We start from the raw sequence: 13166 nt of genomic DNA on the forward strand, positions 1-13166 counted from the left end.
CAGAGAGAATGCTGGTTCTTATAATAAACTATGTTCTAGACCACCAAGCCTGGCTGGCTTCGTGGAGAGGCTTAAGGAGGAGGCATGAAGACATTATGGAACTGGACTTCATCTCTCACCCCCGTCTCCTCCCCCACAATTATCACAACAAGTTGTCAGTGAGGTTTGGTTGTTGACTTCCCTACCTGCACAGTTCAAGTGGGCAGGGAGGTTGATGCTGAAGCCCCTCCCACCAGTTAACAGCATGGAGGGCTGTGTTGTTTTTCGTACTGTATCCTCAGTGTCTGGCCTCCTGCCTGGCACAGAGGAACTGCATGGTCATTGTTTGTGGATTGAGCGGTTTCCCAACCCAAGCTCGTGAGGGATGTTAGACTGGGCCTTGAAGTTTGGATAGGATTTGGATGATAAGCAGAGAGGAAGGAAAGTACTCCAGGCTGGAAGTGGTTTGAGCACAAAGACATGGAGGCAGAAATGGACATGTTTGCAGCAGGAGGTATTCTGCCTGGAGAGAGAAGTGTATTTGTATGTGTGTCTCTGTGCAGGTCTGGGTGTCTTTGTGTGGAGGGGAATGGATGGTGTGGTGGTATGATGTGGGATGGTTGAAGGGGAGAGAGGAAGAAGAGAGAAGTATGATAGGTTGGTAGCCTTTGGCAGGGTTCAGGAGAACCTGGAGGAATCTAGGTCTGGTATGACTGGCAGTTAAGGAGTCCAGAGGAAGGACATAGTGATATTGATGTTCTAGGATGCTTAGTCTGTCATTTATGAGCAGAGAGGACTGGACATGGAAGAATAAAGGGAAACTAGTAATGATAATAGTAATACTTCACATTTATTTAGTGCGAGGTGATAAGCTAGAGAAAAATTGCACAGAAGATGACATAGTTAGCCTCTTAATATTTGGCTATATTTGGCTTTTATTTGGTTAAATAAGAAATGGCTCCAAGGACATCTTCTTCCTGGGCTCTGCTTCCCAAAACGCGTCCTTGAAGCTGCTGGAGCTGGTGCTGTTATCTGGCTCAGCTGGGCTGCTGAGTTTCTGCATGCTCCCTGCCAGGAACTAAGGTCCTTTGGCCTCAGCTGGGGTGTGTCCCCAATCCAGCCATCTGGAAGGTCAGAGAAATTAGCCACTAGAATGTGCCCATTAGTGCGACGAGGGGTTACAACCTGTCACTGGAATCTTAAGCCTGGGAACTGCTTCTCTCACAGGGCTTTTCCAAGTTGGAACAGGCTAGCTGTTCTAGCACTGACTGCTCCCTTATTTGGACACTAAATTTTCAGGGTGAGATTGAACTTCTGCTTTGGTTTAGGAGAGTTTTTAAAGGATCTGATATTCTTGTGAGTGATTTGCAGAGATAACGTGACATTAGAGCCATACCTTTCTTCACCTGATTCTTTCCTTGGCCTCTAGCCCATCCACTCACAAGACCAGGATGGGGTCCTGTCCACTTACCTCAGTCTTCCTAGGGGAAAAACTAGAGAACACATCATGAAGCCAAGAGTCAGGGTGGCTGAGGCTCGAGAGTCTGGCACCAGGGCTTTTGGGGGTGACTTCATGCCCAGCGCTGAGGCTTATCTCCTGGCTTTGGGGAACTTACTCTGTGCATTGGCTTGGTGGATTTGTAGTTTATCAGCCCAGCTTCCTGGGGTGGCCAGCCAAGGTGGGGAGCAAGGTACAAGGGAGAGGTGTTGGGGGGTGGGGGTGGTGAACGGTGGTGGATAGTAGTGGGTGGTGGTGGCTGGTCATGGTGGGTGGTGTGGTGCTGCTGAGGGTGAGGAATCTTTCGTGGTAACTTTGAGAACACACTTCTTTCCTGCCCACACCCCACCATGGAAAGCTAATTATACTGAAGCCCAACCCCCTCAACTTCTGCCTTTCCTTGTGGTTGACCTCTGTGAGCCTCAGGAATCTAGCTCCTAATGGTGACGTTGGATCCTCCTGGAAGAAGGAAAGCAGGAAGGAGAAGAACCTGTTTCCAGTGGTGTGCTTTCACTAGTTGGAACTCGCTGTGGGGCAGCCGTCAGCCCTTTGGGCGATTACTATGGGCTTAAAGTGTGATGCTGGATTTGGAAGAGGCTGTAACTCATAGAGACAGGTCTGACTGTGGAGGGGAGGCAGGGCCTCCCACCCAACCCCAGGTGAAGGCTGACTGCACTGAGAAACCGTTCCTGCCCGGAAGGAAAGCACCTCAGGCGGCGGTAAATTCTTTTTGCGCAATGCCTCGCTTCACCTGCATGACCACACTTCACGGTGGGAACTGTCATTTCCATTTAATTGAGGAGGAAACCAAAATTTCGGGAGGTTGGGTAACTCCCAGCTAGTAAAGGCAAAGCTGGAGTTTATATCCAAGATCACTCTTTTCCATTATTCCTTATAGAGGAAACCATGACAAGCCATTTATTTTAATACCCTTTTTTATTTTAGAATAGTTATAGATTTACACAAAAGTTGTAAAGATAGTACAGAGAGTTCCTGTAGATCCTGCAAGCCATTAGTTTTTTTTTTTTTTTTTTTCTCCTACTGGTCCATTTTATGAGGATTCATGGAGTGGGAGAGGGGGAGTACAGATTTGGAGTAAGGACATATTTTCCAAAGATCTTAACTTGGAGATTTTTCAGCTAAGAGTTCTGAAAGTCCCATCAGAGTACATTGTTTCTTCCCCAGTTCCACTGTATCTCAGCTCTGCTGCACTAGGCTAGACCTGGCTTTGACATCTGGTTTCAGAGTCAAATACCCTAATTTCTGAGGCTCTCAGTAGCATCAGATAGCAGCAGAGTTTTTGAGTTAGGGAAGGCAGGTCACTGTGGGGACGGTCCCTAGCAGCTTGGCTCCTGGACATTCTGTCTGAGAAGAGGGGAGTGTTAATAGTTTGAGCTGGTGTTTCATGGCCTGGAGCAAGAGCCCTCCTGAGGGACGGAGGAAACATCAGTGTGGTGAGACCCGTTTGCTTGGATGCTCTCTTGAGTCTGTCCTTGCATAGTGCGGAGTATCTCGTATCCATTGCTTCTCCAGGCCCAGGCCTCAGTCTGCAAGCAGGCAGGCTGGCTGTGGGCAGGATAATGTCCATGGGCAGCTGGTGTGCTTTGTTTTGGGCCCCAGGCATGTTCTCCATTTAAGGGAAAGGGGTCTGCAATCTCCTTGGCTCTGGGTGTGAATGGGCTGGCCCAGAGTTTGCTCATGGCCTTTGCTGGATGTGCTTTTTCAATGAGATCATTTCAGAATTACATTCCAATGAAATTATATTTCACTCAGGACGTGAAACTGGATTTGTGTAAAAGCACTGGCACTAAAACTCAGGGCTCAGAGCAGGGCAGAAATGAAGATAGGGATAAACAGCTCTTCTTTAGAAGGAGAGACAGAAAGAGAGAGAAAACAGTTGTTAAAGGATTTTGTATTGAGATTTGGTACACTGTGAGCATCCCCAGGGAGTCGAGATTGCCCCTCAGATCCTGGAAAGGCAGATTTGATGTTTGTCCCAGCTGCCTCCCACTCCCAGGCAGTATGGGTTCACCCTCTCACATTGTCCTCTCTCATAGCTTGTTCTGTCTCTGTCTCTCTCACACGCACATACACAAACACAGCCCTACCATGCTGACATTATGATATTATCGTACTCTGTATGATTCTGATTCGTATCTCTGTGTAAATACTGTTCTCTCCTCTCAGAATGCCCTTCTGTCCCCTTGTCTGCCTAGAAAACTTTGGTCACTCTCTAAAACTCATGTCGGCATTGCCTTCTCTGAACTCTGTGGTGCTGCCTTGAGACCAAGTATTTTCCGGGACCTCTGTGCTGTCATCCCCTTGTGCATCCCACTCCATTGAACTTCTCGTTCGCTGTGTCTGGAGAGCAAGGACATTTCCCCCAGGACCTTGTACTGTGCTTCATAAAGAGCAGGTGCTCAGTAAATGATTGTTGAAGGAAGGAAGCGAACGAATGAGGACTTGGATGCAAGCCAAAGTTGGGCACTGCAGGCAGGGTGAGCCACAGAGTGGTGGCTCACCCAGCATAAGTGACGTCAGAGGCCCCGAGACTAGAGAGTCAGATTTGTGGAAAAGGTGATGCATGTGTGTGCACACAAAAATACGGAGAAGTTTGAGGACTGGTAAGATAGAGAGCCAGCGAGTTCTAAGTTCCATGAGCAAATTATAAAGATTGGGTCTGAACTCAGTCAGGGTTAGATGACACCGCTTCCTAAGTGATCTGTGTGAAGCCATAGCGGGATAGGGAGGAAAGAGCTCTAGATTTGGAATTGGGGATTCTAGTGGTGCTGCTGATAATACTGATACAGCAACATCGATAAAGTAACATAACAAAGCAACATAGTCTTTACTGTGGACCAGATTCCATTCCAGGTAATTTTCATACATGAGTCCATTTATCCTTACAAAAAGCCCTGTGAGGCAGCTACAGTATTAACTGTTGCCATATGAAGAACTGAGGTCACACAGCTACAAAGGAGTTCTAGACCTCCTTCTGCACTTACTGCTTGGGTGACCTTGGGGCAAGACCAGCCTCCCTGCTCCTCAGTCTCCTTGTAAAATGGAGAAAATACTGGTGCCTGGCTGGCTTTGTCTGTAGAGCATGTGACTCTTGATCTTGGGGTCGTGAGTTTAAGTCCCACGTTGGGTGTAGAGACTACTAAAAAAAAATGGAGAAAGTACCTATTGCATTCAAGCTCTGAGGCTTGTTTGGTAGGTTCCACTGAGATAACATGTGAAAGTGGTTTTGGGTAGTATAAAGCACTCCACAGTACTATGGGGCCAATGCTGGAGAAGAAGGGAAACTTGCACGGTAATTGTGGTTTAGATATTGGGCTCGTACTTAATGTGTATGCCCCACAACTGTGGGGCCACAATTGTACTTCATGGCTGCTTTGGGCCACATCTTTGATTATATTTAGAATTGGGATTTTAGCTGTCATTAATGAATCAAGAAACCAGTTTTTATTGGAGCCAAATGTATATATGAATAGTCACTAGAAGCAGATTCTTCGGGCTAACCAGTTCTTCCTTCCTAGTCAGGGAAGTAGTGTTAAGCAGGGTGGTGGACATTTGCATGGGGGAGAATTACTCTCTCGGGCCCTGAGGAGCAGTGAGACCACTTGAGCCGGTGGTAGAGAGGCTGGGTCAGAGAAGAGGCCTGTGTCAACTCCAAGAGCCCAGCTGCCCAGCAGTGACTGCAGGAATCTGTGGGCTGGTGGATGTGACCTATTTTTGCTCAGGTGAGAAATTTGTGGGGAATTTTAGAAATTGATTTACATCACCATTGCCTTGATAATGGAGACTGTGTCCAAGAAGGTGGTCCTTTTTGTGGGCATTGGGCCCGTGAGGGTACTGATGCATAGGCTTGGGATGAGCTGTGCTGAGCCAGGCAGTAGATAGGGAAGAAGGGTGAAGGGGATGGAGGAGGGGTATCTCCATGTGCAGCCAAGGAAGAGCAGTGTGGCCCTTCTGAAGCCTGGTGTTAACTAGTATTCTCTGCACATCCTTAGAGCCAAGCAGCCTCCTCCATGAGGCCTGAGCTTGGAGTGCCTCCAGCCTAATAGCTGCCTGGATGGGCCCTGATGCCTGTGTGCATAATTATAGGTCACTGAGCAGAACCACTAGTCAGCTACATCCCTCAAAAATGCCTAATTGTAGGCTACATGTATGAAAATATACAAGAGATTAGACGCATGTCATACCTCATTACAAAGAGCAATGGCATGAGTCAGATGTGACTTGGGTGGTTGTTAGTATGTGAGAGCTGCTTGATGAGCTTGCTGGCTGGCCCAGAAGGATGCAGGAGCCGTATTCCCTGTGCTTCCCTTAAGAAGACTGGGCACTTAGGGAAAGGGGAGAGAGTAAACGCTGGGGCCATCGCTTGCCCTTTATATCTGCACTTACACATAAATGAGTGTGGCTGCCTAAAGGTGGATCTGATTCCTCTTTGGGAACTGTCTCCGGCACCAGTTTATAAACCACATTAGAAAATGTCACATTTGAGTCCCAGGACCCTTGGCATTTGTGAGTCTTTAACATTCCTGGAAACCATTTCTGACACTCCTGAAGTCCTGTGAAGTATAGTAGTTTGTAGATGGTGGATCGTCAACCTTAAAGATAAAACTTACCTTACCAGCAAATGAGGTTTATTCAGGAATACAGAGAATTGCAGTTCAAGACAAGCAAGGTATGGCAAAACCATGGGCAATTGCAAAGAACAAAGGAGAGGAACATTTTTTTTTTGGAGAGAGAGAGAGAGTGTGAGAGTGTGCAGGGGGGTGGGGGTCTGTGTGACGGGGGAAGGGCAGAGGGAGAGGGAGAGAGAATCTTAAGTAGTCTCCATGCCCAGCTCCATCTCACAACCCGGAGATCATGACTTGAGCTGTAATCAAGAGTTGGAGGCTTCACAGACTGAGCTATCCAAGAGCCGGGATGTTCTTTTCTTGAGGGAAAGGGGAAGTTGGGCAGGACTGCTATAGACAAAAAGCCCGTTGGAGTCAACTGGGGGTTTCAGAATGTAGTGGCTTTTTATTGGCTGAATTGTGACAGCCTCTTACTGGCTGGGCTGTTGCTGGGGGAGGAGAAAAGCTTCTTTCCTCCTCCTGGGACAGGAAAGTAGCTAAAGTAGTATAGACTTCCGTTGGGTCTGCAGTTGTGATGGCTCCCACTTCTGGCCTCCTGACTCCATTTTAAATTGGGTTTCTTTCTCTTAATTTTCACCCTGAAGTGAGTTTGAACCATGGCGCTGCAAGGACTCAGGAGAGCAGGGTACTTTGTTGCAAGTCATCTCTCTTTGTGCCCAGCATTGATATCTGCTGAGCTCTGTAGACCTCCATTCAGAATGATCTTTGCGTTTATGAGGTTAGGATAAGGACTCTTTTTTTTTTTTTTAATTCTATTTATTTATTTGACAGACAGAGATTACAAGTAGGCAGAGAGGCAGGCAGAGAGAGAGAGGGAAGTAGGCTCCCTGCTGAGCAGAGAGCCAGATGCGGGGCTCCATCCCAGGACACTGAGATCATGACCTGAACCGAAGGCAGAGGCTTTAACCCACTGAGCCACCCAGGCGCCCCTGGATAAGGACTCTTTTTTTTTTTTTTTTTTTTAAAGCTTTTTCAGTATTTAGGACGCCTGAGTGTCTCAGTCCGTTAAGTTGCTGCCTTTGGCTCAGGTTATGATCCTAGGGTCCTGGGATTGAGTCCTGTATCGGGCTCCTTGCTCAGCAGGGAGCCTGCTTCTCTCTCCACCTCTGCCTGCCACTCTACTTGCTTGTGTGTGCACACGCTCACTCTCTCTGACAATTAATATATAAATAAAATCTTTAAAAAATTGTTTTTTTCAGTGTTCCAAGATTCATGGTTTATGCACCACACCCAGTACTCCATGCAATACATGCCCTCCTTAATACCCACCACCAGGCTCACCCATCCCCCAACCACCCCCCCAAACCCTCAGTTTGTTTCTCAGAGTCCACAGTCTCTCACACTTCATCTCCTCCCACCGATTTCCCCCAATTCACTTTTCCTTTCCTTCTAATGTCCTCCATGTTATTCCTTATGCTCCATAGGTAAGTGAGACCGTATGATAATTGACTTTCTCTTCTTGACTTATTTCACTCAACATAATCTCCAGTCCTGTCCACGTTGATACAAAAGCTGGGTTTTCATCCTTTCTGATGGAGGCGTAATATTCCATTGTATGTATGGACCATATCTTCTTTATCTATTCATCTTTTGAAGGGCATCTTGGCTCTTTCCAGTTTGGTGATTGTGGCCATTGCTGCTGTGAACATTGGGGTACAGATGGCCCTTCTTTTCACTACATCTCTATCTTTGGGGTAAATACCCAGTAGTGCAATTGCAGGGTCATAGGGTAGCTCTATTTTTAATTTCTTGAGGAATCTCCACACTCTTTACCAAATTGGCTGCACCAACTTGCATTCCCGCCAACAGTGTAAGAGGGTTCCCCTTTCTCCACATTCTCTCCAACACTTGTTGTTTCCTGTCTTGTTAATTTTGGCCATTCTAACTGGTGTAAGGTGGTACCTCAATGTGGTTTTGATTTGAATCTCCCTGATGGCTAATGACGATGAACATTTTTTCATGTGTGTGTATGTCTTCCTTGGGGAAGTGTCTGTTCATGTCTTCTGCCCATTTTTTGATGTGACTATCTGTTTTTTGAATGTTGAGTTTGAGGAGTTCTTTATAGATTGTGGATATCAGCCCTTTGTCTGTAGTTTTTGTGAATATCTTCTCCCATTCCGTGGGTTGCCTCTTTGTTTTGTTGGCTTTCCTTTGCTGTGCAGAAGATTTTAGGATAAGGACTCTTAATATGAGTCTGTGGAGTAGCTTGTGAACCCCCTAAAAGGAAAACCCTAAAACAGTAGACAGAAACTTATGTTCTTAAAAACTTCCCAGGGAACTTCTTGGGGTTAATTAGATAGTCACAGGTCTCTGGCACCTCCAAGTAAACAACTGCTGTACTCTAAAAAGTGGAGATTTGGGGCAGTTTCCATACACATCCCCCTTGAAGTTTCTCCAGTACACTGGCAGTTACTGTTTATTCTGACCTAAGATGGTTTTCTCTAGTTCATGGGGTTTTTTTGGTCATATGGCTCTGAATGAGTTAGCACCCTTGAAGAATGCAGATTTTCCTTCAGAGAAAATTCAGATCATGTTCCAAAGCCTCTGAGGGAAGTTTCCAAATGGGAGTTTCAGAAATGTTTTGAGAATGTATTGGAATAAACATTCAAGCCCCTAAGGACTACTTTGAAAAGGAGAATGTTTGGTATATCGTGAGTCTGTGTATCATGATTGTTAAATAATCTGCTTCATTACCTGTAGTTATAACTCTCTTGCCTTTAGCAGTTGGAACAAAGCCTACAGCCCTAGCACAAACTAGACAAAGATGATCTTGGAATTATTTCTTTGAAAATCGGTCTGTAATAACTATGTTGTCATTCAGATGTCCTCTAGCAGGATAAATGCCCAAGGTCGATGGGGAAATTATAAGCTCCTTAAGAGAAGTGAAGGCATCTGAAAATACCTCATGTTACCTAGCTGGACCATACTTACCTACTGCTGGGCTAAGGGAGCCTGGGTTCAGACAGGAGCCTACTTTGTCTGGTGGTGGTGGGGATGGGGGCGCTTTAATAAATACCCAGCCAGGGGCGCCTGGGTGGCTCAGTGGGTTAAGCCTCTGCCTTTGGCTCAGGTCATGATCCCAGGGTCCTGGGGTCGAGCCCCGCATCAGGCTCTCTATTCAGCGGAGAGTCTGCTTCCTCCTCTCTCTCTGCCTGCCTCTCTGCCTTCTTGTGATCTCTTTCTCTCTGTCAAATAAATAAAATAAAATAAAATAAAATAAATAAATACCCAGCCAGTTGCTCTGGTCTGGTCTGGTCTGGTCCAGCACACTGTTGTCTCTGCATGAGGCCTCTCCCTAGCTCCGAAGGCAGCCTGAGCTCAGTCTAGATTTCTAAGCTTATTAGCAGTAGAGGTGGTAGGTAGGGTTCATCTGTGGCTTTTGGGGTCCTCTTTCCTCCCAGTTTCAATTTTTTTAGTCAACTCTAAAACCAAGGAATCTCAATAGGGAAGGGAACTTACATGTCCTCTGTGCTAAACTACAAAGCAGGGGGAAAGGGGAAATAGACTAACCTTTTCTACCTCATTCACTTCTGTTATTCCCCAGCATCTTTATTGAGTGGCATGGATTAAAAAAAATACCCTTTGAAAGAGTGAGCCCCTGTGAACACCACAACTTCAGCAGACCATTGCGTATAGCTTCATTTGTTCATTTATTTGACAACTATTAATAAACACCTACTGTGTGCTATTTACCCTAAGTTCTGGGATATACTACAATGAACAAGACAGTCCTTGTCCTCAAGAGCATAGTCTCAATGAAGAAATTGGGAATTAGAAAGAACTTATAGTCTTTAATTGGAATTTAGGAATAAAAAATTCTCCCTCATTTTGTCCATTCTAGATCTTCTCATGTCTGAGGTCTCTTTGGGGGCCATAGAAAACACATATAATCCCTTTTTCACATGAGAGCCTTTCAGAATTCTCAAGGCAATTACCCGCTTCCTCCATCCCAGTCTTGTCTTCTCCAGGGTAAACATTCTCCATTCCTTTAGTCATTTCTCCCGTGACATGCCTCTGAGTGCCCCCTCCATCCTGGTCGCTATCCTCAGGATTCAGTCCAAACTGAGTCTGTCCCTTTGACAGCATGGAGTCCAGCACTCAACACAGTATCCCAAACATTAAGTTCCAGAGATCATTCCATCCTGGAACCTTTCTGCATTTCCACTTTTCTCTGCTTGCTCTGGGCCCCGGGCGACGGGTGATGGGAAGAGAAGGTCCTGGACTTGGCCAGACTGAGAAATCTTCATATTTGGCTGGCTAATCCTAAAAGTGAAAACTCCTTTCTTTTGTCTCCTTTCTGCCTTCACCCCTCACCCCTACCGTTCTCCAGTTGATACTGACGGTCTGCATACAACCTTGCCCCCAGCGGTTTGCCTTTCCTTTTCTGAGTCACTGCTCTTCATTTCCAGGGAAATTAGCATGAAAAAGCAAATTCCAGTTCTGTAACTTTATTCTGTTCCAGACCTTTGTCCCATTCTATATCCCAACCCCCCACCTCAAATGACAAAAGTTGAGTCTTGTGACATCACCATGGTTAGCTATTGTATCAACTGCAGTGATGTCACCAACTGAGGATTATGACTTCAGGGAAGAATGGAGGGAGGGAGTAGAGCAGGCAGGAGACTCCTTGGGAACAGAGGAGTTATTTTCATGCAAATCTTCACCCAGAAAGCCCAGCTGGCCTTTCTGTGGATGGGCTGTCTGTCAGTGGAAGCCCTCACTCAGATTCCCATTGCTCCCTCTCTCTGTGGATTAATGGTTTGGTTTGTGGACATTGCCCAAGTCCGAGCATGTGTGGAAGTCCCCTGCCGGCCTGGCTGGCTTCTGGGCTGGCTTTGGGTTTTGTTCACGAGGTCAGTACTGAATAGAGGTTTTTAGGGAGGGAGTTCAGAGGAGATCCTGGGAGCCTGGGGTGAAGCTGGCACCGATGTGCCCTGGCTCTTAGCTGAGAGGGAGCTGGTGTGCAGCCACTTCTCTTCAGGCATGGGGTGGGGGTGGGGGGCAGCTGTTCTGTCAGCCGCTGTGTGCCCGAGTGTGCCCTCCATAGACCTGAGTGCTGCCTGCCTCCTTCTGGGACCGGGTTGGGCCTGCCCTGGGAACTCCTTGGCTCCTTGATGCAGAGATGTAAAAACGCCTGCTGCCGAGCTTCCCAGACTTTCTCAGTTCCTGGGCCCTTAGCGTTTCAGTAATGTTTTTCACAGTGTCCATAGGCCAAAAGAAACACCTGAGTTTCATTTGTGAAGCATTTAGGTCTAAACCATGTAGTAAGAGCTTATATCCTAACAACTGAGTAGTCATTTGAAAAAAATTACACACATAAATTGAAAGGAAAAATATTTGTATTTCATTCTTAAATAATCACAGTTACTAACTAATGGGACGGACTGGGCCCTATACAACATCTCACTTCTTTGTATGGGGACAGATGGAGGCTATGCTTGCAATGAACATAGCATACTGTAGGAACTTGTAGAATCACTATGTTGTACACTTGAAATGCAACATTTTACTATAGTAAAAAAAAAAAGATATCTTGGAATCAGAGTGAGTATTGCCATCCTCATTTCCTGTTCTATATTGCTTTGCATAGGGTACTTGCTTTTTGTCACTGTAATTGCTGATAACCCAGTTTCACAAAGAAATGACATCACTGTAAAGAATGTAGTGCAATCTGATGTTAAAAGTGTGAACTTGTGGGGTGTCCAACAAGTGTTAAATACTGCTCTGTTTCCCTCAAAGAATTAAAATATTTTGCAGCACCCCTGTGAGTTCATTGCAGGGCTCTAAGGTCCCACAGCACAGTTTGAGAACCACAGACCTGCAATCGACAAGTAGCACTTGCTTTGTTTAAAGGAGGAAAAAGAGGCAAATTCTGTCCCCATCATGACTCTGAAAGAAATTGGACAGGTAGGTGGACAGAGTCCCCATACCTGCCGTCTCTGCTCCAGTGTGACTGCATTTTTAGGGGAAGGCCTTTCTTTGACCAGGGTCTGTGTTTGTGAGAGCTTCCATGTCTCCACCTCTAGGTGGGGAAGAATGATGAAGAGAAAAGGTCTAAAGAGCAGCACTAGAGGAGCATTTCTGATATTTATTTTGTGTTGATTCCAGGCCCTCTGAGCTAAATGGCTTAAAGAAAAATGAGGTTTTAACACCAAGAGTTTGAGGGGGCCCATATGTGGGACCTCTGCTAATATCCTTTTCTAACTCTATCCAGATAGAGCTGGGCTGCAGGGGTATACTTGGAATGGAGGATGGCTTCCTGCCACAAGAGATGACAAATACCAAGGGACAGACCTGCTCTGGTATCAGTTATAGAACTCAGTGCCAAACTCTCTAGACTCCGGTGTCTGCCACTTACTGTGAAACCCTGGGCAAATTTCTTAACCTGAGCCTTAGTCTTCATCCATAAAATAGAAATACTGACAGCTAGGTTAAATGAGATAAATGCATGGGGTGCCTGGGTGGCTCAGTCAGTTAAGTGTCTGACTTGCGCTCAGGTCTTGATCTCAGGGTCCTAGGATTGAGCCAAAGGTCAGGCTTCCTGCTCTGCGGGGAGTCTGCTTCTCCCTCTCCCCTTAACCCTCCCCCAACTTGTGCTCTGTTTCTCTCTGTTAAATAAATAAATAAAATCTTCAAAAAACATGAGATAAATGCATGCATGGAGCCAGCAGAGCCTGACAGTATATGTGTACTTTCTTCTACTACCTTCCAAAATTGAGAAAGGGCTGTTCTCCAAAGGAAATTCAGCCCTATAGATCTGGCCAAGATCTGTAGTATGAGAGTGACTTTGTTTCTTCTTGATAACTTTGTATATCTGATGTTCCCAGATCTGCTGAGCCCTGTAACCTGTGTACCCACCGTGTAGGTCCCTTTCTTACTCTCTAAATGGCATTTTAAAAATGAACAGAGTTCTTGGGGTGCCTGGGTCGTTCAGTCCTTAAGCGTCTGTCTTCGGCTCAGGTCATGATCCTGGAGTCCTGGGATCGAGCCCCACATCTCTCTACTCCGCTAGGAAGACTGCTTCTCCCTCTCCCACTCCCTCT

The 13166-nt window shown here is 46.2% G+C and overlaps 1 protein-coding gene across 1 annotated transcript in view; it reads left to right on the plus strand.

Moving 5' to 3' along the window:
- Positions 1-461: 461 nt before the first annotated feature.
- DENND2B (DENN domain containing 2B) overlaps positions 462-13166 on the plus strand; it is a 76283-nt gene continuing 63578 nt past the window's right edge. Inside the window, exon 1 of the mRNA XM_080815484.1 lies at positions 462-493. The gene's annotated coding sequence lies outside the window, so the exon portion shown is untranslated. The remainder of the gene's footprint in view (positions 494-13166) is intronic.

The sequence above is a fragment of the Martes martes genome, assembly GCF_963455335.1.
Source record: "Martes martes genome assembly, chromosome: 10".
NCBI classification, from domain to species: domain Eukaryota; kingdom Metazoa; phylum Chordata; class Mammalia; order Carnivora; family Mustelidae; genus Martes; species Martes martes.